Here is a 26697-nt window from a genome sequence, read left to right on the forward strand (position 1 = left end):
CAAATGCAGCCCCTTGTGCGTCTGGCTTTACGTGGGTCCTGGGGAATCGAACCTGGGTCCGTTGGCTTTGCAGGCAAGCGCCTTAACCACTAAGCCATCCCTCCAGCCCAGATAAAATATTTTTTTAAAAAAGAAAGAATTGGAACACCAGGGTCTCTAGTTACTGCAAATAAACTCGAGATGTATGTGTTACTTTGTACATCTGGCTTACATGCTTTTGTGGGTACTGGAGAATCAAACATGGGTCCCTAGGTTATGCAGGCAAGCACCTTACCTACTAAGCCATCTCTCCAGCTCATGGATTTCTTTCTTGTAAAAATAGTTTTATTTATTTATTTTCTAGCAGGGAGAGAAAGAGTAAGTGAGAGCAAGAGATCTGGATTTATGTGAATACTGGGGAATTGAACCTGGGCAACAGGCTTGTAAACAAATGCCTTTAATCACTGAGCCATCTCTCCAGCTTGCCTTCTTTCATTTTTAAAGCTCAAAAATATTCCATTCCTGATATTACATCTTACAGTGTATCTATTCATCTGCCAATGGACACTTGGTTTGCTACTACACATTGTCTATTATGAACACTGCTCAGAGAATATGGGAATGTAATTATCCCTGTGAAATCATAATTTCAATTCCTCTGTGTATGTATACTCATCAGTAAAGCAACTGGATCATTCATTAGTTCAGGTTGTAATTTTTTTGGTAGAAACTTTATTAGTCTTTATTTTTTATTATCATCTGCTCCAATTTACATTCCCTGACTCTGTAATTTAAGTTCTTGTTTAGTTGTCAGTGTTAACTAGTTTCCTTATAATTATGGTTGAGTAAACAAGCTCTACAAGGATAAAAAAATTTGCCTAAAAACAATGTCTAGGATGTTTGGTTGACAGGCATCAGCCTTGACACTCCCCATAAGTGGTGGAGCGACAGTGCCATGGGCACAAGGCCAAACAGCAAGCTAAATGGTAGCCGGTCATAGAAACTGCTCACAACTCCTAACCAAAAAAATCTAGGGACTAATCAGTTTTCACAAATGTACAATTAATAAACATTGCTTAAACACCATTGCCAAGTAGAGTGCTAAACTCATAAACAATCTGGATTCCTGGTTTTCTGTTTGGTTTCAACAGGCTTTCCTATAGACTTTCAAAGCTTGGATGTGTAAAGTCTTCCTGGGTCATCTCCTGTTTTGTACTTTGGACCACAAAATGTGGAAGACTCTAATTGAAGTGAACACATTTACACAGTGGGCACCTCTGAATAAAATCCAGGTGCATAGGGAAGGGAAACAATATCTGAACTAGTTCTATAGCATGAAATAACACTTGGTATGCCAGGAATAATTTTGATTGGTTAGTATGTTTTATCAAAAACTGCATTACAAGTATAGTTATAAAAAAAAACTTTCTTTCATATTTTTTAATTTTTTGTTTTTTATAATTAACAAATAACATCCCATGACAGTTCCCTCCCTCCCACTTTCCCCTCTGAAACTCTACTCTCCATTATATCCCTTCCCCATCTCAACCAGTCTCTCTTTTATTTTGATGTTATCATCTTTCCCTCCTATTATGATGGTCTTGTATAAGCAGTGTCAGGCACTGTGAGGTCATGGATATCCAGACCATTTTGTGTCTGGAGGAGCACATTGTAAGGAATCCCACCCTTCCTTTGGCTCTTAAGTTCTTTCCGCCACCTATTCCGCAATGGACCATGAGCCTTGGAAGGTGTGATAGAGATACTGAAGTGCTGAGCACTCCTCTGTCACTTCTCAGCACCATGTTGCCTTCCTTTATATTTTATTAATAACATAAGCTAATAGTTTTTATAATAAGAGGTATATATCAAGTTAAGCTTAAATTTTTCATAAGACATTTAGCTACATACTTAAAAAGAAATTAATCACTTTCAGGAACATCTAAGTTGGCTTATTCATTTTAAGAAATGACTAAAACAATATTTAGTGATCTCACCACAAAATTTTAAAGATTAGTTAGAATTTGGCAACAGACATTCTAGTAATGAGTAATAATCACAAATTTTATTCTTTAAAGCTGGTCTAAGCAGTGAAGCAGCAAATAAAATACCTTTCTTTAACCTTACCTCAGGAAAGATTGGAGGGTTTAGGCAATTTCTAAATCCTTAGAAAACTCAATGCCTCAGAAAATTGACTCTGGTTAATTTTAATTATAACTTCAAAACATGTTGTATACAATTTGCCATTGCTTAATAGTTTAATTTTGTCATGGCCTTTTTCAAGCTTTCTAGTTCATTAATAGAGTTAATCTCCTTTAAAGTCATGCGTAGATATATGACATGGACACCAAGGAGAAACTGACTAGGGGACAAAGTATACTAAAGATGGGGGGAGGGAAGGTGGGGTGGGGTTGGGGAATATACTCAGCATAGAACATACACATTCATGAAAACTCAAAGAATAAATAAATTTAAATGAATTCACAAGTCACATACACACAATAAAGCCCCTCACTTATGATGATCTGAGGCTTATTCTAGAACCTTCCTAACATAAGGATTTTGCTTTCCCAAAGTATGCAATATCCTCCTTCCTTAATACCTCCTCCTGATGTGTGCGGCTTCATGCCAGGTCTCATGAAGCTCTGGCTGGTCTGATGTGTAGAATATGGGGAGCTCTTTAAAGTAACAGACATGTCAAAGAAAACACTTAGATGTTATGACTACATTTGCTACAACTGAGCATTGTTAATACACAATAATGACCTGTGCTCAGTTAAAATCATCAAGCTAAACAAAAATGAAATGAAAAAAATACAGCATTAAAAGGCTTATAATAAAAACTGAATGTATATTTACAAAAGATCCCAAATGTTCTGAAAGAAATTTAAAAATGTGTTTTTCATTTAATTTTCCAATCTCCCTGTTTTAGAAATCCTAGCAGACAAACATCTCAAAACAGAACAAGCACAGTGATGAGGGTGGTTCAATTGTTTTTGTAAGTTCTCTGTAAATAATTATTTCTGAAAACACATCCCAAGCCCACCATCAGTGAAGGACAATGGGGAGACAGGTCTTGACTTGCTCAGCAGAGATCCCCAGGCTAAAATGCATTCCCACCCACCATGCCTATAACACAGGGCTCCATGCAACTTAGCTCCAGACACTGTTAATCATTTCAGTATTTAAAGTGCCTCCTTGAAAAGTCTGGCTGCAAAAGTATACTTATTCATGTGGTCTAAAATATGTTCATAATTCATAAACTATTTCTTAATTAAAGACAATAATGAAGTTTCAGGAAAACACATAAGATGATCTGGATTCTCTTTCACACCACTCACTCCCTTTTCCTCTCTCCTTTGCCTCAAATACAATAGCATCAGACTCTCCAGACTCAAAGTAATTAATATCATAGAAGGATCCTCAACATAATGTGAAGAGACATAGTGCAAAGTCCTAGAGTGACATGAGAAAAAAATAATTCTTCCAATAACACCACACCACAGACAAAAATGGAGTCATAGAAGGAGAAAAGATTGACGACTAAGCTCATAGAAACCATATCCAGAGTCCACAAGAATTACAAAAATATTTCATAACCCTTGACTTTTAAATCAAACTTTATAACACTTGTATTTACAAAATAACTGTATTTTTTTATCTTGATCTTCATAATGTTCTACAAGTTCAAAAATGTATGCATACAACTGTGTCTACTTGGTGGGTAACAATGATGTCTCATGGAACAAAGCTTACCTGTTTCATCTTATTGCAACTTTTACTTTTTTTAGATGGTATACTTTAAAAACAATATAAATGAATTTTACATTACAGATTTTCAGTAACTGTAGAAATTAACAAATATTTTAAACTCAATTTTCAAGCTTAACTCATATTATTCTGGTATAAATTGCATTTTAAGTATCTGAATAATCTTTTACTTTTTGGAGGTTGCACCAAAATACATATCTGAAGCTCTCAGGTAGAAATATCTTAAATTCTGATTTAGTCACTTCAAAAATGTTCCTGAAATATTTCTTATATATTGCTGGAAATTTGTGACTATAGATAGAGCTTCTTTCTGATATTGATATATATTTCAGGTATTTCAAAGTTTCTAACACTTATAATAACAGAGATTTAACTAGAAACTATATAAATTATTATTTTTACACTAATTAAATAACATTATTTTTAGCATTGTGGACTCAATTTTGTGCCAGTGCGTATCAAAAATTAAATACAGGAGATTGGAGAGATTGCTCAGCAGTTAAGATGCTTGTCTGCAAAGCCTAAAGACCCAGATTTGATTCTCCAATAACCATATAAAGCCAGTTTCCTGTGGCTAGAGGCCCTGATTCACCCAATCTTTCTCCCCTTCCCTCTCTCTCTCTCTCTCTCTTTCATACATATAATGTTTTACCAGGTGTATTTACAGTAATATTCATTGGAAACATTAACATATTTGTACAGTATGTCGATGCCAGAATTCTTACAAACACAAAAAGTCAAGAGTAATCTGAAGGCCCTTCATAGGGATATGATGAAATAAATTGTGGGATATTAACATTGAAGAGGAAAAGGAGCATGACAGTTAAAATAACACATAAAGCTTGGCATGGTGACTCATATCTTTAATCCTAACACAGGGTAGGTGGAAGTAAGAGCATCAGAAGTTCAAGACCAGACTCAACTACATGGTGAATTTAAGGCTAGCATGAGATATATACAACCCTCATGTAGAGGAACCCTGAGTCTGATTCCTAGTACAGATAAATAAGTAAGTAAATAAACAAATATAGAAATTACAACTCCATCAATAACAAGACAATAAAAATATGGGCAACATCATAAGTGACTCAAAAAAATCACACCAACACGTAGAGGATAATTGCATTTGTGTAGAATCAAGAATAATGGCTGGAAAGAAGGCTTAATGGTTAAGGTGCTTGCCTGCGAGGCCTAAGGACCTAGGTATGAATACCTAGTACCCACATAAGCCAGATGCACAAGTTGGCACATGTGTCTGGAGTTTGTTTACAGTGGCTGGGGTCCCTGGTATGCTCATTTTTCCCTCCCTCCCTCTCTCCCTTCTTTCTTCTTTCCCTTCTTTATTCCCTCCTCTCTCTCTCTCTCTAATAAATATATAAATTTAAAAATATAAAATAAGGAATAAATGGTATGCTTACATGTTTATAGAAAATGAAATGTGTAAAAAATAAATAATTAAAAACTACTGAACTTCCCACTGCAATCAGCAATTGAAAGAACATACAGAGGGGAAGGCTCCATCCATCTCTATCTGCTGGGTTCAACTCATTGCTTCATATGTTAGAGCTTTATATAATATTCATTTACTTTGTGCTTGTAATTTACAGGTGTCACAATGAAACTTTATTGATGCTGGAGCATTTTTATCACCTTAAGCAGCTCTCAGGCATCATTTGGATGACCAGCAGCTCACTCACCCCACTAGAGAGCAGTTTCCCTCCTTCCATGCTTGAAGGAGGCCATGACCATCACATACTTTTCTCAGTTTCAGAGGTTTCTTACCCACCTTTGATTTTTAGTAAGATACTCTATTAACTCCATATATATATATAAGTAAGTAAATAAAAATATATATACACACACACACATACATATATTCCAGTCTAGTAAAGTTTCCTTCAAGGCAAGATCAGAATAATCTTATAACACATGAAATTCCAAATTTAAATGCTATAACATGATCCATAAACTATTCAGCTTTTTAATTGAGCTAAAATAATTGGGTAGCACTTCAATATTAATGTGTGTCTTTCACCTGTGACAAGTATGTCTAAATACTGTGCATTTGTGCATTTTCATATTGCATCAGGATCTACCAGGACATTTACACACAGTGTCTTATATACAACCACAGGAAAGCTAAAGGGGAGACGGAGAGGGAATTATAAACTAACTTATTGATGAAAATTTATCATCTAAGATGGCATATGTAAGGTCTCAGAGAAGCTAGAGAATAGGAGACTGCAGAGGTTCAGTAATAGAATTGGGAATTAAGTCCCTGATTTTTTATACTTCACATTCATAAGATGAATATTCTTTTCCAACCTGATGCTGAAGAGGTTAATTCATTAATTCAGACATTTCATTGTATACTTCCTTTTTCACGTTCTTCACCTTAGCCTGCTGATCATACTACAGTTATTGTGAGATTGCCAGAGAATCACATTAATTTTCTTTCCCAGTTAAGGCAATTAACTTTTTTTTTAAGTTAATTTATTAGTTTTCATTTCAGTGAATACAGGCAGTTTGGTACCATTATTTAGGCTCATCTGTGATCTACTCCCTCCCATTAGACCCTCCTTGTAGTTGCTATGCCCTTTATTATTGTTGTTGTAATATTCTGTCCTTACTGTTACTTTCATTTGTAAAATATTTCAAATTTTCTATCTTCTGGTATCTATGGGCCTTTTCGAATTCCTGGGCACGTTGATGACACATTCAGGGTTTTAAGGGCACCATTTATAGCATCAGCCTTAGCTGGACTCCTGGCTCTTCTAGGAACTATGTGTATAATCCTGGGCAAGGTGATGTTTCTCATCAATTTACTTATTTATAAGTGTAATAATAATGTCATCCAATATGTGGCTGTACTGTGGATGTCTGGTTAGTTGAAAGTTGCTAAACACTTACTATTAGCTGGAGCATGACAGGTAACCAACCAAAGCATGTTAGCTAGTCATGCTCAAGGGATGCATTGGAAAAATGTACTGGTCCTAACTTCAGGCTGTAAATAAGGTTTTATACATGGCAGTGAGCTGCTCTTCATTTGGGTAAGAATTAACACACGAAACGTATGTTAATCACACAGAGGAATACTCCTCAATGAAGAAAACTGATGTAAAGTCCCTGTCAAGTGCTTGTACCCTGAGAACTGTCTTCACACTTGACATTTGAGAGTTACAACAAAATGGACACACTAAACACCTATCTCCAGTGCTGCTTTGCTGGTAAACTTAGAGTTTCAGAAAATGACACAATTTATTCATCATCACATTCCCCAGAGACATATGTATAATAATTGGATGAATCTTCTGTTTACCTCCTTAGCTTTCTAATGTGATAGAAGTAAATAGCATTTTCCTCTGTATTGGTTGTACTTGGCAACTTGTTGCTTTTTGTAGTCTGAAGTCCTCACAAAATGACTGCATTGTAATTCATTCCAAGAAATCATTGCCAGGAAAATATTTGTCTTAGCAATTTGAAATTTCTCTCTCTCTTTTCTTTGACAGGGAAACTATATAAATTAGTATCATCCTTTTTTGCCTTTATTGTCTAAAAATTCTGGACTTATCTGCAATGACTGGTTCTTCCAAGATGAGCCATCAATCTGCATTTTTCTTTTTTTTAATATTTTTTTGTTCATTTTTTATTTATTTACTTGAGAGTGACAGACACAGAGAGAAAGACAGATAGAGGGAGAGGGAGAGAATGGGCGTGCCAGGGCTTTCAGCCTCTGCAAATGAACTCCTGGCCAACGTAGGACCTGGGGAACCGAGCCTCGAACTGGGGTCCTTAGGCTTCACAGGCAAGCACTTAACCGCTAAGCCATCTCTCCAGCCCTGCGTTTTTCTTTAATATTCAGTTACATTTCCATTTTTTCCTTTACTCTTAAAGATGCATTTTTATAATGTCTACCACCTTTGCATTTTAAAAAATATTTTTATTTATTTATTTGAAAGAGAGTGAGGAAGAGGCAGAGAGAGAGAATGGGCACACCAGGGCCTCCAGCCACTGCAGTCAAACTCCAAACACATGTACCCCTTGTGCATCTGCCTTATGTGGGTCCTGGGGAATCAAACCAGGCTCCTTGGGCTTTGCAGACAAATGCCTTAACCACTAAGTCATTTCCCCAGTCCTACATCTTTATATTTTTTTTATTTGAAATAAGTAGAGAGATTAAAAAGTGATGCCTCATTAGTGTACTATGATAAAAAATTAATTTGTTTTACCATTTCTTCCTTCATTCTCTCACTTATCATTGAACACAGTCATTTATGTAACAGAAAAACTGAACTTTGACATTATGGAAATATTCACTGTCTTTAAAGCATAAAAATATATTGAAAAAAATTATCAAGTTCAGGATAAATATATATAATCATGTATTAAAGTCATTTCTCTGAAAATAAGTCAACTATGTTCCTTGGAAAACTCTTTTAGTCTTTAAATATAAAATGAAGCTTCTATTTTTAACAAAAATATTAAAAATCATACAACTACATGAATGAAAACTTCTTTATCCTAATCTCCATGATTCCATAGATAACTAGAGATTTTGAAACTATTCAAAGTTAAGTTCAGTACTTCTAGAATATTCCTTTGGCTATCCCAATATTGTAAATTCCATCTTTGAAGGCAAATAAATAGGGGAGGAAATGCTGAAATGTCATTTAAAGTAAAACAGATGAGTAAGTCATCAATATTAAAAGGAACATTCCCAATAAGGGTTACAAAAGGTCTTTAAAAATTTCATTCATTATGAGTACAAGTGTCTGTTATTACTATAATACCTTCAGTTTATAGATTCTATATCATTGAGAATTCTGAAGATTTGCCTAAAAACTAAAGTTCTTTGGCTACCATACATCCAGTCTGTGCACAGAAGCCAGGAAAGGAAACATTCCATGGTTGCACTATAAATGTCTCCTGACAGCTTAATTTTTTTCCTTCTCCACTCAACAAGCAAGGTTTTAACAGACAAAATTCAGTTGCATCCCTCAAAAATCTTGTACTCAAAAAAAACAGTACAAATACCAGACTTCTAATTGCATGCATAAAAATCCCTTGGAGGTCAAATCAAGAAAATATCTTTGTATGATTCTGTAATACACTGCAATAGTGACCTAATGGCTGTCATGTGTTAAATCTATACCTTGAGCCAGATATTTTGCATAAATCATCTCATTTAATAAAACTAACATTGGAAAATACGTATTTCTACTTCCACATCTTGACATAAGGACTGAACTTCAAAGTGTGGCCCAAGATCACAAAGTTATTAACTGCCAGACCCAGATTCCAAACTCGTTCTGATTTCAGAGCTCTTCCTCCCACTCAGTGCCACCACCTGTTACCACTCTAAACTCTTCCTGCCATACAGATCTTAACATTTCTTCCATGGGAAAAGATGATGGGAGAGAACATTGGCAAGACTTCAGATTATAACGGGTTCATGTTTCCTGTGGTATTTTTAACGGCTGTTACACTCACTTAACCATGTTGTTTTGAACTGGACACACAGCAGCTGGGAAAATACATTTCTTAAAGAAGTTGTCTATATGCATCAGCCATATTTTTAAAAATCTCAATTCCAGATGTTACTGTTAAATTATGTAGATGTTACAAAATGACCATCTAGAATGTTAGAGACAAAAGAAAACCAAACTGGAAAATGATTTCAAAAGAGAAATTAGTGAAGACAATAATTTAATGGCTTTTTTCTCATTTTCAGAGGACTGATTATTCCTCTGATTTATTTTTATTTATTTTTACTATAAACACATGAAAAATCTCTCCAAACTGCTGTAATAAAGTTTTAACATTAAGTATTTTCCGGCTTTGGCATCTATCACCAGTTTTCAAGACAACATTCTGGGTCTCTGGTTTTGGATTAAGTGGAGATCACAGAGATTACCCAAGAAATGAAATACAACAAATAAAAAATTATTTACATGCTAATAATCTGTCTACCAACATTTTGATGTGCATCCAATAATCAGAATCAAGTATAATAGCATACCACCTTATTTCTGATGCTCATAGGATTTTGGTGTAGTTGGAGTAAATAAATGAATGATTTGTGCAAATATTACTGCATTTTAGTGTTCCCTTCCTGTCACAAATTTAATAGACAATTAAAGGCTAGCTGGTTCACTGGATGTGATTGTCAAACTAGCACGTCAGGATCCATTTTCTCTTCCCAGGCATGGCTTATCTGATTTGGCTGCCTGCATGCACGACCTTACATTTATGTGAAAAATAAGCTGAGGAGGGAAAGGCACACAGGAGGGAGCCCTTGTTTCCCTGCTCAAGCAGCAGCTTTCAGTAAGGACTATCACATGGAAGCAACTTTCTACCTCCTAATCATCTATGAAAAGACAGAGATTTTATGTGAGATGACTGCATGTAAAATATAAAGACACTTTTTCAAAGCAAATATAGAAGACATGCATGCTGTCTTATCTAAAAGAAAATAAGCTAACAAGCAAAAGCTATTTTGTATTCCTACCTCAATGAACATCCTTTCATTATTTTTCTTTGGGGAGTTCTATGAGTTATAATGATATCAGTAGGAATGAAGAAGGATGCCGTTCTGAGTCTCTAGCTGTCCTTAACCTTTCAGCTTCCTCATAGGCTGACTTGTTTATTTCTGCTGCAGCTGTGAGTGCTGGATGGAACTGGAGGGACCATCTTTTTCAAAATGACCCCGATCCTTTCTCCAGGGCAAAATATCAATGCATTGTTTTGCTTGGCATATAGTTTACTCATTATTCCTGACCTAATTGTTTTCTGTATTTTCATTTACCTTATACTGTTCAAGTCATCTCATTTAGAAATACAAGCATCATGTTAATTATGACTTGATGTGCTTCCAACTTTAGAATCTTAAAAGACCTGGAGATGAGATGTTTTCTATGATGTTCAAACAAACTTTGGTACATTGGAAACACTAACATCATTTCTCTTCATATTCTGCCATTGTTTCCTTTTCTGGTAAAAAATTATATATATATATATATATAATTTGACTGAAAAATTACTTGTGCTATTTTCAGCAAAGAAAGGCAACAACAGTGCTATTTTCCAATTGTAGGGATAATAGTGTCCCAAACTATCTTTTCCCAGGTTTAATGGGTGGTATTAGGCAAGGGAGGGTCAAGGATGACTGATGTCCCTGGCTCTTGCATGGGACACATGTGGGCCTTGGCTAGCTTTAGCGAAGTTCTTTATGCAAGAAGAAACGCAAGAACACTTCATGTTGACCCACACACCATTTGCCCTCATTTGGTTCCTTTTCTGCTAGGTTATCCTCTTGAGAATACTGCTTGCATTCTTCTGTCCACACTGTGATGCTCTTGGTGGGCTCCTGTTTCTACCTTTGTTTGCCAGTGTAGTCATGCTTTGCTAACATATGGACATGGTCCAAGAAATGCATTGCTAGATGAGGTCATTATTGTGTGCACAACATAGGATGTAATACTACGAATGCATATGGTATACCTGTGACATACCTTGGCTACTGGATCATGGTGACCAAAACAACACAACTGTTCATATTAAGTGAAACACAGAAGAGAATAATGCAATCATAAAACACAAGTTACATGAAGCTGCTTCTAGTTTTACACAGAATCCCTTTGTACAGTTAACACATTTAATAACCAGAAAGAGATCATCTTATAATAATGCTAAAAGGATAGTATAGTGAACACATAAATCAGAAGCAGTCATGCATTATCAGTATCTCTCTCTCTCTCTCTCTACATATATATATATATATATATGTATATATATATATATATATATATATATATACAGCATAATTCACAGTACAATCAGTTTGCTTACATCCATATCACCACAATCAGGAGTCATGTGTTAGGCTAGGATTTTGGGTCAGGCACAATGTCATTAAACAACAGGAAATTTTAAGCTATGTTGTATTCTTACAAGCTGCTCCTAGTATATGCAGTCTGTCCTTGTGCATTGCACACAGCAAGACTCTTGTGAGCAGCTCCTGGGAAGAGCTCGCTCTGTTAGTATGACATGCTGACTGGGGTCAGCTACTAAAGACTGTGTCCTGGCACCGGATGAAACACTCTAAGGGCTGAAGATCTATATTTGGGTTCCATTCATTCTCTAATGGTTTTAGGGAACCCATGTCCTAAAAAGTAAATACATATGATTTTCTTACTGTTTAGCCAGCAAGGAGAGTACAGCAATGTGCTCACTGGCCAATTTGTGACAGTAAACTCAGAAAACACCCTGGGCTTATTAAAATAAAACAAGAGACTAATGGAGAGAGGGAGTACAGATTTGAGAAGAAGAAAGTGGGGGAGGGGAGGGAATTATCGTGGTTTATTGTCTGTAAGTATGGGAGCTGTCAATAAAAAGGAGAAAAAAGTTATAAATCAATGTAAAGACATTACATCCCTATGGCAAAAAGGGAAGAGGGGCTAAAATACTGCCCTTCTAGTGCTGGAGGCCCTCTGTTTAAAGAGTGACTCACATGTGATCACTATGTGAAGACCAAGGCAAAACAGGACATATTTTATAAGACAAAGGAAAATCTCCAAATAAAAGTTTCATTCCTTATTCCTATTTGAACAATCACTTGATCATAATTTTATTATATGAGGAAAGAATTATCCTCCTCTAAAAATCTGTTTTTGTGGTATTTCTGTAAAGTAGAGGTTTCTCTTCTTATTTTTCTAAATTTTCTTATTTTTTAAAATGGAATATTCACATTCTGAAACTATTTTATAGCTTACTACAGAGAGCACTGCTACTTGATTTATTCCACTTTCAGTAGCTGAAATGATATGATGAGTCAAATCAACTTCTATGAACACAACTTGACTTGCCTCCCTTCACTCCTCCCACACTTTCTACCTGGCAACCAGGCAGTTCCCTGGATATGTTTTCTCTCCCGCACTCTCGTTCTCCCTGTTCTCCAAACCTCCATATTTAACCATCATTTCCCCTTCTTCTGACATATACCCAGGTCTTTTTGTTTATTATTTTTATTTATTTATTTGAGAGTGACAAAAGAGAGAGAAAGAGGAAGAGAGAGAGAATGGGCACACCAGGGCCTCCAGCCACTGCAGACGAAGTCCAGATGCGTGCGCCCCCTTGTGCATCTGACTAACGTGGGTCCTGGGGAATTGAGCCTCGAACCTGGGTCCTTAGGCTTCACAGGCAAGCACTTAACCACTAAGCCATATATCCAGCCCAAACCAGGTCTTTTTATTAGCTGGAATATCTTAGAATATCTTAGCCACCTTCTCCTCTTTGAGAAGCTTTATCTGATTCACTTCATGTCATACATAATGCCAAAAATATAATATGCTTTATTAAATTCATAATAACACAGTGTTTGCCATACAGATGGTTCTCAGTATTTGTTAATGGAAAAGTAGATGCTAAATATTGAATTATTGCCACCATCTATATAAATTTATGACTTTCATAATAGCTAATCATTTGTTGGTTGAACTGAAACCATCTTCCAGTCATATTTTTACTGTCTTATCTTTTGAGTAAAACATTTGCTTAGTCATGATAAAAATGTAAGCTGCTTTCCTGTAGCTAATTCAACACAAATTTTATCTTGTTATGAGATAACTGAGTACAACATAACAAATTGTAAGTAAAAAGGAGCAAAATGATTTTCATCCACTGAAATAATGTGCTGATAAGAAAGAAGGCAAATTTAAATCACTGGCATGTGTTTTTTTCTGTTTTTCTAAAAAGCAATAGGGGTTTTTTTTTGTTTTGTTTTCCTTGCCATAAGCTTTATTTTTTCACCAATAATCTTGAAATACAGTGATTTATTTTGAGAATGGTGGATAACTGCTATAAGTTGATATCAGGTTTAAAAATACATAGAATAGGGCTGGAAAGATGGCTTAGTAGTTAAGGTGCTTGCCTGCAAATCCTAAAACGCATGTTGAACTATCCAAGTCCCACATAAGCTAGACGCACAGTGAAACTTGCACATGTACACAAGGGAGTGCACGTGCATCTGGAGTTCAATTGCAGTGGCCAGAGGCCCTGACAAACCAGTTTTCCCTATCTCTCTCTCTCTCTCTCTCTCTCTCTCTCTCTCTCTCTCTCTCTCTCTCTCACACACACACACACACACACACACACACACACACACACACACACAAAGGCCAGTCTGTGGGCTTGCCTCAAAAAAAAAAAAAAAACCTGGAATACCTCTAAAAAGATGGTAGCTGTGACTCTGTAACAGTGAATGTTATACATGTGACCAGGTTCCACATATGAGCGACCTGGAAAGAATATCTGGAAACACAGATGTATAGATGTATGCTTTGTATTCTATGAAGCAATCTGCACTGCGACCTAACATCACTACTAACCAGTGTTACCCCAGCATCTACTAGCTTCCCATAGCTTCTGACAGAATCCTGATGAGTCATAAGAAATATTTGTGTCTGCTATCCTCTCCCCACAGAATCAGTAAACATATACAGTGTGACTCACTTTAGCTTAATCTCACCATATCACTAATTCAATAATAAAAGTTTAAAAAAGAATACAACTACCACAAATCATGGTTTTAGTGAAAGGGTTTGATTTACTTTGGATGAGTTTTACACAAATATCACTTATAACTAAGGTTATATTTTGGATTGTTTAAACTTAGGAAGTAATTCTATCTGTACTTTTGCATATATTAGTTTAAACCATATTAATGTGCATTTTGTTGACTAAAAGTAGTGAAATATTGGCATTTTAATATGGCTCAAACTAAGAGTAGGGTTGGTTTTAGAAGGCACTTATCAGATGAATAAGAAAATAAATAATTCTTATTGCTAGACGAAGCTAAATAACAAAGATACAGAAGGAAAATATAATTTTCTAACTTGTAATATTGCCAGAGTTGCCTTTCTACTTCTCAAAATGATTATCATAGGATTTTGCTACCCATGATTACAATTTAAATCGTATGTCCTATGTACTTCTCAGGTAGCAGGCTTCAGCAGTTATTCACTTATACATTTTCTGTAAAAATATTTGGCAGACAAAATGATATGGTGCAAAACAATACATGCCCTCAGGCTAGAGCACCTCAAATGCAGATTATTTTCCAGCTTTCATTCTTAGCAGGGGACCTGGTGAAGTACCTTGTTAAGTTAGCTTATAAAGTGTAATCATAACCATCCACTCCTGGGTTACTCATCTCAAGAATTTTCCTGGATAGCTTGAGTGTTAAGATAGTTTTGCTGAGAAGCAAAGTATATTTTATTAACCTCAACATTCTCTGTTGCATGTTCATGTATACTTGGGCAATACAGATAGCAGCATGTTATCCATCTTATGTGAGGCTGGTGGACAGGCATTGGCACACTCTCAGGTCATTTCCAGGAGAGACAATCTATGGCAATTATTCATACAGCAGTACATAGTCCTTGTGACCAGTGGAAAAATACACATTTAGAAGATGGTTGATTGGACCTAAGGGTCTCATTTATAAAATTCCTCATTGGAATGACTAAACTGGACATTAATGTGGAACACTTACCGCTACATGACCTCAAACACATTCCTGAGCTTTCACCCTTAAAGTGATAATAATGAAAGTATGGGCTTCAAATGTCCCCAAGGCTTGATGAGGATCAAAGAGAAAAGAGTATAACCAAGTGGCCTATCACTAAAAGCACTATAGAAAAGTGGTGAAGGCCAGCATTATGGATGACAAAAACATTAGTTTATCTACTAATCTTCCTTTTTCTATGGGACTCATGTTTTAACTGGAAGGCTTTAGAATTGACTTGGTAACATGAAATAAAACTGACGGAATTAATCACTTCTCGGACTTTTAGTGAACTTACCCAATCACAGAAAAAAAATCGCCACATAGTCTCACTCATCTACAGTACCTAACCTGAATCTACCCAAGATGCCTTACATACCCAGCAAGCTTCTCATGGACTAGACAATAGGATGGGTGAGGAGGGAGGGGAGTGAAAGGGAGGGGGTAGGAAACACAAATCTAGACCCAAATGGCAATGGTACCATAAAATTCTACTTCCTAAAAGGCAGACCAAATGGCCGAACCTTCACCAGGCCCTTAGAGGGAATACCTGAGCCACAAGACACTGGAGAGGGTATGATGAAGACTGACCTTAATCTTCTACAGTCTCTCTCTCTCTCTTTCTCTTTCTCTCTCTCTCTCTCTCTCTCTCTCTCTCTCTCTCTCTCTCTCTCTCTCTTTTCTCTCTAACTCTTGTATATTAGTCATCTTTACTCCTTTTATAGGCACTGACCTGTAACTCCCAGTACCAGCATGTGGCCATCATCCACAATGAGCTTTTGATCAGAGAGACCTACAAGGTTTCCTAAAAGAAAGACAGATTTCTGTCAGAGTATTTGATGACCCACCAAAGATTACTGGTAAGACCCAACTGCCAATGACACCTTATGTGGTTGACATATAAAATGGAATGGCATGGCTGGAAGCTGGAAGAGAGTCAGTCCCCAGACAGTCAGCGCGTCTAGTGCCAGAAGGTGCTACATGGGCAACTGGAGAAAAATGACCAATATCTGTCCAAGCAACTCATGGTCTCACCTACTTAGCAGCAAATAACCTGTGGTGCTCACACAAGTGCAATAGTGGCACACAGCCCTGGTAGGAAACCAGCTGCTCTTGATTCAACTAACTGGTCCCTTCAGTGGTACGGGACCCATAGCTGGAGCTGGGAAACAAGTCAGAATCATATCCAAACATAAGTCCACTCTCCACTATCAAGCAACCACCAATCGTGGGCTACAAGAAGGCATACACCTATTAAATTCTCTATTAAAAAAGTAAGGGTTATTTCATTTGTCTGGTGCTAACTCCCTCTCTGTTGGAGAATCTGCTTCTCTTTTCCAGATAGATGTAGATCCTAAGGAGAGAGCTGCCCCAACATACCTCAAAAGGGCCTCAACTGAAACTAAGAAAAACTGGAAAAACAAGCAAACCAGGTACCAGCACAAGGGTGAAGGAGATCAACACAGAGAAAAATCAGCTCCTACCAAATCAGAGATCCAGAGATCCAGAAGCCCCCAACACCTCATCACTGAAGCAGACCAAAAATGAACCCAACATGGCTTGGGTAAATTTTGCACAAGAGGGGGCAGAAAGAATGTCAGAGCCACATGTTGGGTCATGATATGCAGAGACATTTATCTTACCCATAACTGTGAGCTAACTCCACAGCACATGACCCATATACCTCAACAAGGAGGGGCCAAGGGGAGGGGGTATGTAATAGATGAGCCTAATAATGGTACCAAATTGACTGTATTGGCTTAGTACTACTTAATAAAAAAAGAAAAAAATATTTAAAAAAATTACCCCCCCAAAAAAAAAACTGATGGAATTAATCAAATCTTGTTGACCTACCACCAATGGCCTGTTCCAAAGAAGTTAAACATGACTTTAAATGGTACAAGATGAGTGAAAACTCAGAAGTGAAAATGGGCAGCATCTTCAGCCCAGGACTATGCAAAACTCACACACATCGTTGGGACTGCTGGCAGGTGAAGGTTCTTGTTTTTCCCACGCCCTGAAGATTTTCCAAATAAAAATGTCACATGCAGAGGGAAACTTCTAGCTTTGTACCTTTCTGGAGCTTTGAGGACACATTGTGGATTTTCAAATCACTAGCTATGTAGTCCTAGGAACTCACTGCACCACCTTTTCCATATCTTTAAAATGAGACAATTATCTTTTACCTATAATTCTTTCCCAATGGTAACTGAAATTACTATAGCCCCAAAACCTTATATCAAAAAAATCCCAGAAATAGGACAATGGTGATAGCTCAGTGGAGAAACCATTTATCACACAGTGTGAGTACCTGTGTTCAGCTCCCCAGACCCCATGAAAAATATGGAAGCTGTGGCAGGCCACTATGTTCCCAGGTCTATAGTGAAGTGAAAGCAGAGACAGGAGAATTTCCTGGAAGCTCATGGACCAGATGCTCTGTCTCAAACAAGGTGGAAGGCAAGGACATATCTAGCCCCACAGTCATGCTTTGACCTCCACATATGTGCTGGCATGTGAATGCCCACATTCACAGAACATGCTCACATATATGCACATACATACATCATGCACACAGACATGCAAAACAGAAATACCTCATAAATTTTCAATTATACATTGTTGTGAGTTCTGAATGGCATGAAGAAATCTCATAGTATCTTGTTTTGTCTAGATTTATCCCACTTGGGGCATGAATGACAGTGTATCCACACTAAGTACCAGCCCATTAGGCACTGCATCACCATCTGCAGCATCAGATTAACTATGGTATTAGCACAATGCATGTGTTCAAGTAAATCCTTAAATATGTAATGAGAATCCCAAAGTATGAGTGCTAAGTTGACAATTCTATTATAATATACTGTATAATTGATCTGTTTTATTATTTATTGTTATATCTAATCTCTTATTGTGCCTAATTCATAAATTAATTTTTATAGACATGTATGTATAAGAAAAACCGTGGTAATAACAAAGCTCAGAACTTGTTATAGTTTCCCAGATCCACTGTGGGAGGGGCTTGGAAACAAAACATCCTCCTGCCAAATAATCAAGGTGGAATATTATATGTGAGTTCATACTTATAAAATTCTTAGATAACATCTGTGGAAGAAGTTATGTGTAATCAGCATTAGCTGTCACTGTTATTGATCTGGGCCTGTGCTAACCTCTCATCAGCACTCTAACCCTCCCCTTGTCATTCTGGCTGATGGTCCTCCAAAAAGTCTGTGATTGTTTTGCTTATGTCTTTAATCCTGTTTGTAGCCTCTGACCACCCCTATAACACTCCACAAAACAGTGCAGTATAACTCTGTTTCCCAGATGCTCTCCACTCTCCATTCAGCCCGATTTAGCCCAGCTTTTCCATGGCTAGAGGGTGGTCTGTGTTAGCTACAACTAAGGCAAATTGCTATTATGTATAGTTTACATGGGAATTGCCCTACAGAGTGTAATATGCTCTACAGTCTAGCCATGTGAACTGGCCAGGGCACATATTAGATAGTTGATGTGTCTGTGAAAAGGCAGAACTATGTGACAGCCAAATCCAGTGAATATCCAGGAGGAAAACATATGGTGCTTTTGCATCTCCTTCCTTATAGGTTGTTACACAAGTTTCTTCTGTTTCTCCATTTTAGAAGAGCCTTGTATATACAACACTGTAACATCGAGATAACTGGGTATCTGACTAGTATTTCCTGACGACTCCACTCTCATTTGTTTCTCTGAGCATCTTTGTTTTCAGCAGTATGAATTTCAAAAGTACTTCCTGATATTTTATATGTTAAATATTTCTGTGTGTGCATGGAAGAGGAATCTAAAGTGTACTATTGGAATAGAAGAATGCAATCTTCATACTTTTATCCTTATAAGAAAGGTGCATTTAAAAAATATTTGTTTGTTTGTTTGTTTGAGAGAGAGAGAGAGAGAGAGAGAGAGAGAGAGAGAAGGAATAGATGTGCCAGGGCCTCTATTCACTGCAAATGAACTCCAGACATATGCGTGACTTTGTGAATCTTGCTTACATGGGTACTGGGGAATCGAACCTGGGTCCTTTCACAGGTAAGCCTCTTAACCACTAAGCAATCTTTTCAGCTCTGAAAGGTGCATTTTTGAGACATAATAATAAGACACCTTAAATTAATTAAGTATTTTTCATATGTGAAACACTTTATAAACTAAGTATTTCAAGGACTCTAGCTACAACTAAACCACCTATATTCTGGAGGAACTGTATAATCTTCAATGCTAGGAGACACATTCATGTTACATGGTCATGATTGGACTAATGTGGTCACTATAATACCCCCATTTCCATCAAGCCCACACATGATATCGTGTTACACCCTTAACATATCATCCCAAAGGATATCCTCTGGGACACTTTTTTTTTTAAGTAAGTATTGGTTTTGTATCTTCCTTCTCCAGTAATTTGCAATTCTAAGGATTACAATAATACCAGGTGATGAAAAGGGAAAGGAAAATATTCTGTCTCAATATATAAAATTCTGTCACATAGGAAATCAAAATAATATCAAAGCTATATGTACAGTTAACTCAAAGAAAACTATCTTCAAGAATTAATGGTGGTGTCTCCAGGGATTTTAATATGAGATTGCCATATTTCAAAAGCAAACTCAAAGGGAATCTAATTTTCATTGAGTTGCTTTCCAGCAGAGTGGGAAGGGCTGCAGTAATAAGGAAAGAGATACACTTGTAAATAACTTAAAGGTCTCTATATGAGGGAATAGAAGTGCAATCTCCATGGAAACCACAAGTATTTCCTTATCAGTCTAGCATCAATCCACGTAAATTAAAAGCAATAATCCTAGTCACAGAAAGAGAAAAATCTCATATAATGGAAAACCCCTGATTATAATTTTAGTGCTACAATCCCTAAAGCATTATCCATACAGTCTCTACTCCTCAGCATTAATAATGAAAATTCTTTCTCAACCACCATCAACCTATGTTTCTTCAATCAAAACCACTGGGAGATTCAGTTCACAAAAGCATCCAAAGATTTCTAAGAGCAAAATATAAGACTCTTTCTTTAGTTACAAGTATCTCAAGTCCCCGACATGCTTTCCTTAAATAACCAACTCTTCACCTCCCTAGCTACAAACTACAAAAGTTGGAAATATCTGAGCACCAAGCCAAGAATAGAGACTTTAGAATAAGAATCACCAGGAATGCATGTTTAAAACACACTTCTTGAGCCCATCCCAAATGTACTGAATTAAAGCCCATCCCAGAAGTAGCTTTTTCAAATGGTCCTAGGAGGTTTTCAAGTGAAACCAACTTCTCAGTGTTATCTCTAATTGACAGTCTTTAGTAGGAGTTCCCAGTAGCATCTAGGATAACTGTTTCCCAAAGAGGCCATACTCTGTGTATGATAGTAGCTCTTGGTGGAGCGGGCTTCCTGTGGCATAGTGGTGAGGCATGTATAACTAGCTGTGCCCACTAGAGCTTTTCATCATGACTGGACTCACAAAATAATGGAAGCTCCCTGGGGTCTGCTATTTCATTCCCTGTATCGCTTATCACTAAACTTAACATCTTTCTCTCAAACAGGAGAATCAGGCCCCTGCTGTGCTCTCCCTCAGCTCTGATGATACAAAATCATTCTTGTAAAATGAAACTCTAAAAGTCTTTACTCCATACCTCCTTCAGTTTGTAGCCAGGATAACAACACACAGGTTTGCCTTCATGATCCTCCCTCATCTTTCATTTGCTGGGCCCTAATACTTTATGCCCTGGCATTATAGCATCTCACAGTCAGCTTTTCCTCTCCCTTTGAGTGCAAGCCCAAGATGCTAGACCACAGCATGAATGTCTTTCTTGGTAGTAGTTGAATCTTGTAATTCTGGGAACTGGGTGCAGCCCTGAAGTACCCTTACAGTTAATCCACATAGTAAACATTTGTGGGTCTCTTAAAAGCTATGTGTGCAGATCTGAGAATTGGAGGGTAGTGAGTTGAAATGCCTGAACAACAAAGTCACATAAACTAGCAAGGATGATAAAGTTATGACGAGAGAGGGAGAAGGAAGGTAAGGCATTTATAATGATGGTATCATTAGAGAAAGGAGTGTACTTTCAGAACACAGGCTGAATTCAAGAGCTGCATATCCTTCTTTAGATAAACAAAGAATTTGCCTAAAGTATTTCTCAACCTTAAAATGATACTCCCTCCACCTGAAACATTTCAGAATGTCCAGAATGTTATGACATATATCTCCATCATTCCCCAGATAAGTGACAATATAGTAAACCTAGATTGATTTGATTTATTGGTCACAAGATGATTCTTGGTTAATATTCTATCCTTAAATCATCAAATTTTGTTTAATTGGAGTGTGATAATTAAAACATGTTTATTTATTTTTAAGACTTGTATTATTTCATAATATCTTATTTCATGAATGAGCCTTAAAAGACTCAGTTTTCTTATTTTTTCAAGTATTTTATTTGTTTACAAGTAGAGAAGAGATAAAAGAGAGACAAAGAGAGCAAGAGTGAGAGAGAGAGAGAATTGGCATTACAGGGCTTCCAGCTACTACAAACAAATTACAGATGCATGTGCCACTGTGCATCTGGCTTTACACGTGTTCTTGGGTGTGGAGCCTGTGTTGTTCGGCTTTGCAGGGAAGCACTTCAACCACTACTGAGCAATCTCTCCAACCTCTTTTGTTTTTATTTTTTACTTAGGTTTATACTTAAAGGATGATATGAAGGTCTGGATGAAAACCAAGAATATGCATTTGAAATTATAGTGAATACTTAGATAATATACTCCAAAATAAAGTTTCCTAGAAAAATATTGATACCTATCAGCTAATGTAAAGGAATATACAAATGCAATACGCATATTAATTAAATATGTGATGCAATAAGAAAGCCATTTCCTCCTTGGTATTCTGTCCACAAACCTAAAAGCCCAATTAATTATATGAAAACATCAGGCAAGTCTAAATTGAATAATATTTGACAAAATATCTTTTTAGCACCTCTTAAAATATCTCCTAAAGCTGTCATATATCAGAGATGATGAAGGGTATGCAGTGTATAATGCTGAACTGGATAACAGAAGAGAAAAATATGTCATTAATGATAAAGTCAATGAAAATGGAACTAAGTCGGTGCTTAGTTAATAATAATGCATAAGTGTTAGTCTTTTAATTTTGATGAATTCATTGTGTAAGATATTATCTATAGACACAGCTGAGTGATATGATTCCAAACTAGAAAGGGTTTTGAAAATGAATGTGTGACTTTGTTTCTGGTCATAGTAGGTTATGAAACCAGGCCAACACTTCCAATGATGACAGCTAAACAAATTGGATTAAAAAAATAAACACAAAACATCTGCTTAAAACCACTGCAGAGCTCTCAAGATGAGGGATAATCTTCCCAGTCTCAAAAATGGTGTTGAGGGCTGGAGAGATGACTTAGTAGTTGTGGTGCTTGCCTGTGAAGTCTAAGGACTCATGTTCAACTCCTCAAATCCCATGTAAGCCAGATGCAAAGTGACCCAAGTATGCAAGGATGCACATAAACACAAAGGGGTGCATATATCTGTGGTTTGATTGCAGTGTCTTGGGGCCCAAACGTGCCAATTCTCTTTCCTTCTCTTTTCTCACTCTCACTTTCTCACTCTCGTACACACACACACAAATAAGCCAAGTCTTTTGGACTGGCCTCAAAAAGAAAGAAAAAAAGATGGTGTTGGGAGGATGGGCATACGGAGATAGCTTTGGTCCTGTGGGAATTTTCCTGTCCCAAGGACATGGATGAGAAAAGACCAAGCAGTGTTTCTGACAGCCTTGCTGTGTGAAAGGGCAAAAGTTGGAGGTTAGGACTTGAAAGAGTTCAGTAAACTCCACACATACTGGAGTAGACTCTGAAAACATGCAGCCTGGGAATGAGCATAACTGGAATGAAAATAGCTGCTCCCCATAGCTTTGAATCATCTTAGTGTCCCCAAATTTTAATTTATAAATTGTTTGCAAAGGATCTAGGAAGAAAACTGAGAAAAATCCTCTCAGAGAGAATATAATATCTTCATCCTTCAATTGGTTCTGCATATACACATTTAAATATTTTGTAATTTATTTATTTACATGACAAGAATGGAGATAGGTAGAGAGAGAGAAAGAGAGAGAGAGAATAAGGGCATGTCAGGGCCTCTAGCTGTTGCAAACAAACTCCAGACACATGTGCCACCTTATTCATCTGGCTTATGTAGGTCCTTGGGAATCGAACTTTGGCCCATTGGCTTTGCAGGCAACTGTCTTAACCACTAAGCAATCTTTTTAGCCCCATATAATGAACTTTCTTAAATATAACATAGCAGGACATGTCAGAACATTTTATGCCAGTATAAAAAATAAGCCAAGAACTAGTAAATTAGATCCATAAAGGTCAGATAGAAATAGAGATTCTTAAATAATTACTTCATGGTTAAGGAAATTAAGACATAATATTGATAGATTGAATGCAAATTATAAAGTTAAATTAAGTTTCCCATAAAAATATAATCTGGGGGCTAGAGAGATGGCTCAATAGCTAAAACACTTGCCCAAAGCCTGATGATACAGATTTAATGCCCCAATACCCACATAAACCCAGAGGCAGAAAGTGGCCTATGCATATGGAATTCATTTGCAGTGGCTAGAGGCTTTGGCATATCCATGATCTCTGTCTGTCTTTCTTATTTCTCCCCCCACACCCTCTCTTTCCTTGCAAATGAATAAATAAATAATTGTTAAGTGTAATTTTTCAAGGTAAAATTAGAAACTCTAAATTTCTATTTAAAAATACATATATGGAATTATACAGGAAAGAGAATAAGAAGAAGCAATATTTATAGAGCTTCCTGCTGAATTATTTCTCAAACTGATTAAAGAAACCACTTGCTTGTAAATATAGCAAACCAAGTGAAATCCAATCCAGAATATAACATGAGTTAATCTGCACAGCATTGCTGGCAGAACTCTGCAGTGGCAGCCATGTTTTATTTTGAAACACAATGTGGCACCAACAAGTCATAAATAGCTATTTAAATAAGTATGTATTGTTAGTATTTATTATATTGAGCAGTGCAGACTTGAAGTGTCATACCTAAGCTACTAGGGGAAAAAAAAAGCAAATGTTTGTTTGCAGTGGCTGGAGGCCCTGGCATATTCATTTTCATTCCCTCTCACTTTTCTCTCTCTCTCTCTCTCTCTCTCTCTCTCTCTCTCTCTCTCTCTCTCTCTGTCTGTCACTCTCAAATTAATAAAAAAATGAATAAAAATATTTTTTAAAAAACATGTCTTAGAACATTTGATATTTTAAGCTGTTCTATTCAAGAACATTAATGTCAAAGGGAATAATGGACCTGTTCAAGGTCCCACAAAGATCTAGTCCATTGTATTTTTTTTAATGTAACAACATCTCAGAATTAGGAATCTTTGTAGGGATAATGGATCCAAAAATACTCTGCACTGCTCCTCTAAACTATTTTAAGATTAGTATATTACCTGTAAAAGGATAAGGGCTAGAAAGATGGCTTAGTGATTAAGATATTTGCCTGCAAAATCAAAGAACCTAGGTTTGGTTCCCCAGTACCCACGTAAAGCCAGATGCACAACATGTGCCTGTGTGTGGAGCTCATTTGCAGTGGCTAAAGGTGCTGGTGTGCTCATTTCCTCTCTCTCTCTCTCTCTCTCTCTCTCTTTCTCTCTCTCTCTGAAATAAATAAGTGAAAATAAAATAATTTTTTAAGAATATACTTCTACCATATAAAAGAAGCATTTCTATGAAATCAGAACATCCGGATTCTTACATCAGTTCTGTTATCAGAAAAACTGGGAGTCTTAGATAATACCCCCTGCCTTCCCTGAACTTACTCTTTTTTTTTTCTAAAAGGCAGCATCTTCTACAATAAGAAACTATGAAAAATGAGCAGACAGCCTAAGAGAAGCCTGAGGATGCAACGCCATCAGCTGCCTCACAATCCTGCCTCCCTTCCTACACCTCAAACTGTGAACCAGAATCAACCCTTCCTACCTTCAGTTGTCTTTGCCAGGCATTTTGTCATAGCATTGAGAAAAGTAACTAATACAGTGGTACAAATCTTTCCCATGATGTGGGACAGCAGCAAGTCATGGCTCCTAATCACCCACACACCACAGGAGAAGTAATCAGTACTCCACAGTGCACTGGGATGGCAGCATTTGAGGAATACTGTGTTTTCACATTTCCTACCTACAAAGTGTGCACCTATGTCTCCTGTTCTCATGCAACCTCAAACTTTGCAGTTTCAATGCAGTGTTCAACAAATTATATGAGCTACCCACGATGCCACTATAAAATGAGCTTTGTATTAGATAATTTTCTTCCATGGCAGGCAGATATAAGAGCTATAATCATATTCAAGATTTATAAGACAAAACAACAGTGTCTGGTACAATGACTATGTTAAATGCCTTTTAACTTATGATGTTTTCAAGTTTTGATTGTTGCTTAGGTCCATAAACCCATTATTTGTTGAGAAGAATCCATTTAAGTAAATAGCACAAAAAAGGATAATTCATATATACTAAGTGAAAACAGGCTAGGATGATATAATAAATAAGTATTAGGAAACTCAAGAGTGAGTAAGTGAGTTAAAGATTAGGTATTTGAAAGTAGATTAAGGAAAAAAAAATACCAGATATCATTAGTATAGTAGCAGCAATAACAAAATCAATGATGCTTATAGAGTTGCTAGTATACATATTAGCACTCTTCACGTGCTTGAAATACAATAATTCAGCAAATAATCCTAACAACCAAATACAATAATAGCCATAATTATTTATCCCAATTTAGAGAAAGTAAAACTAAGGCATGAGAATCTAATTAACAAGACCAGGAGTACACAGCTATTATCGATGAAGTTATAACTTTGCTCAACAGCTTAAAACTGATGAATAAAACCTAACTATTAGCTACAGGGTAAAAATCACTGCAGGATAGCTGAAAACTGTTTAGTTAGACCTATAGCACTGTTTCCATTTAATTGATAACCTAATCCCTGCACATTGTCATTCAGTAAGAGTGAACCCTGGGAAAGTCGTCCCACTTTAGCTCTGTGTGGTGATAACAGCGGACACAGGGGCAAAGCGTAACAGGACTTCTTTATGTGGATTCTATTTCTTCACAAATTCCCTTTCTTCCCCATCATAAGACTAAAAGCATACAACAGTAAGGTTTTCTTGAAGGTCTCTGGTCTTTCTCTAATCATTAGCAATTGTCAATGTCAGGAAAAACTTTTTGAATATAAAATTAATCACTAACTTTCTAGCTTAAAACAATTTCTTCTTCTCTGATCTTTACTGGAGATAGGAGGCACATGAAGGTAGTTA

At 36.7% G+C, this 26697-nt stretch overlaps 1 protein-coding gene across 2 annotated transcripts in view; it reads right to left on the reverse strand.

Moving 5' to 3' along the window:
• The window catches only part of Lama2 (laminin subunit alpha 2), a 640019-nt gene that overhangs the window by 411065 nt on the left and 202257 nt on the right, over positions 1-26697 (reverse strand). The window lies entirely within an intron of this gene.

The sequence above is a fragment of the Jaculus jaculus genome, chromosome 9 (assembly GCF_020740685.1).
Source record: "Jaculus jaculus isolate mJacJac1 chromosome 9, mJacJac1.mat.Y.cur, whole genome shotgun sequence".
NCBI classification, from domain to species: Eukaryota; Metazoa; Chordata; class Mammalia; order Rodentia; family Dipodidae; genus Jaculus; species Jaculus jaculus.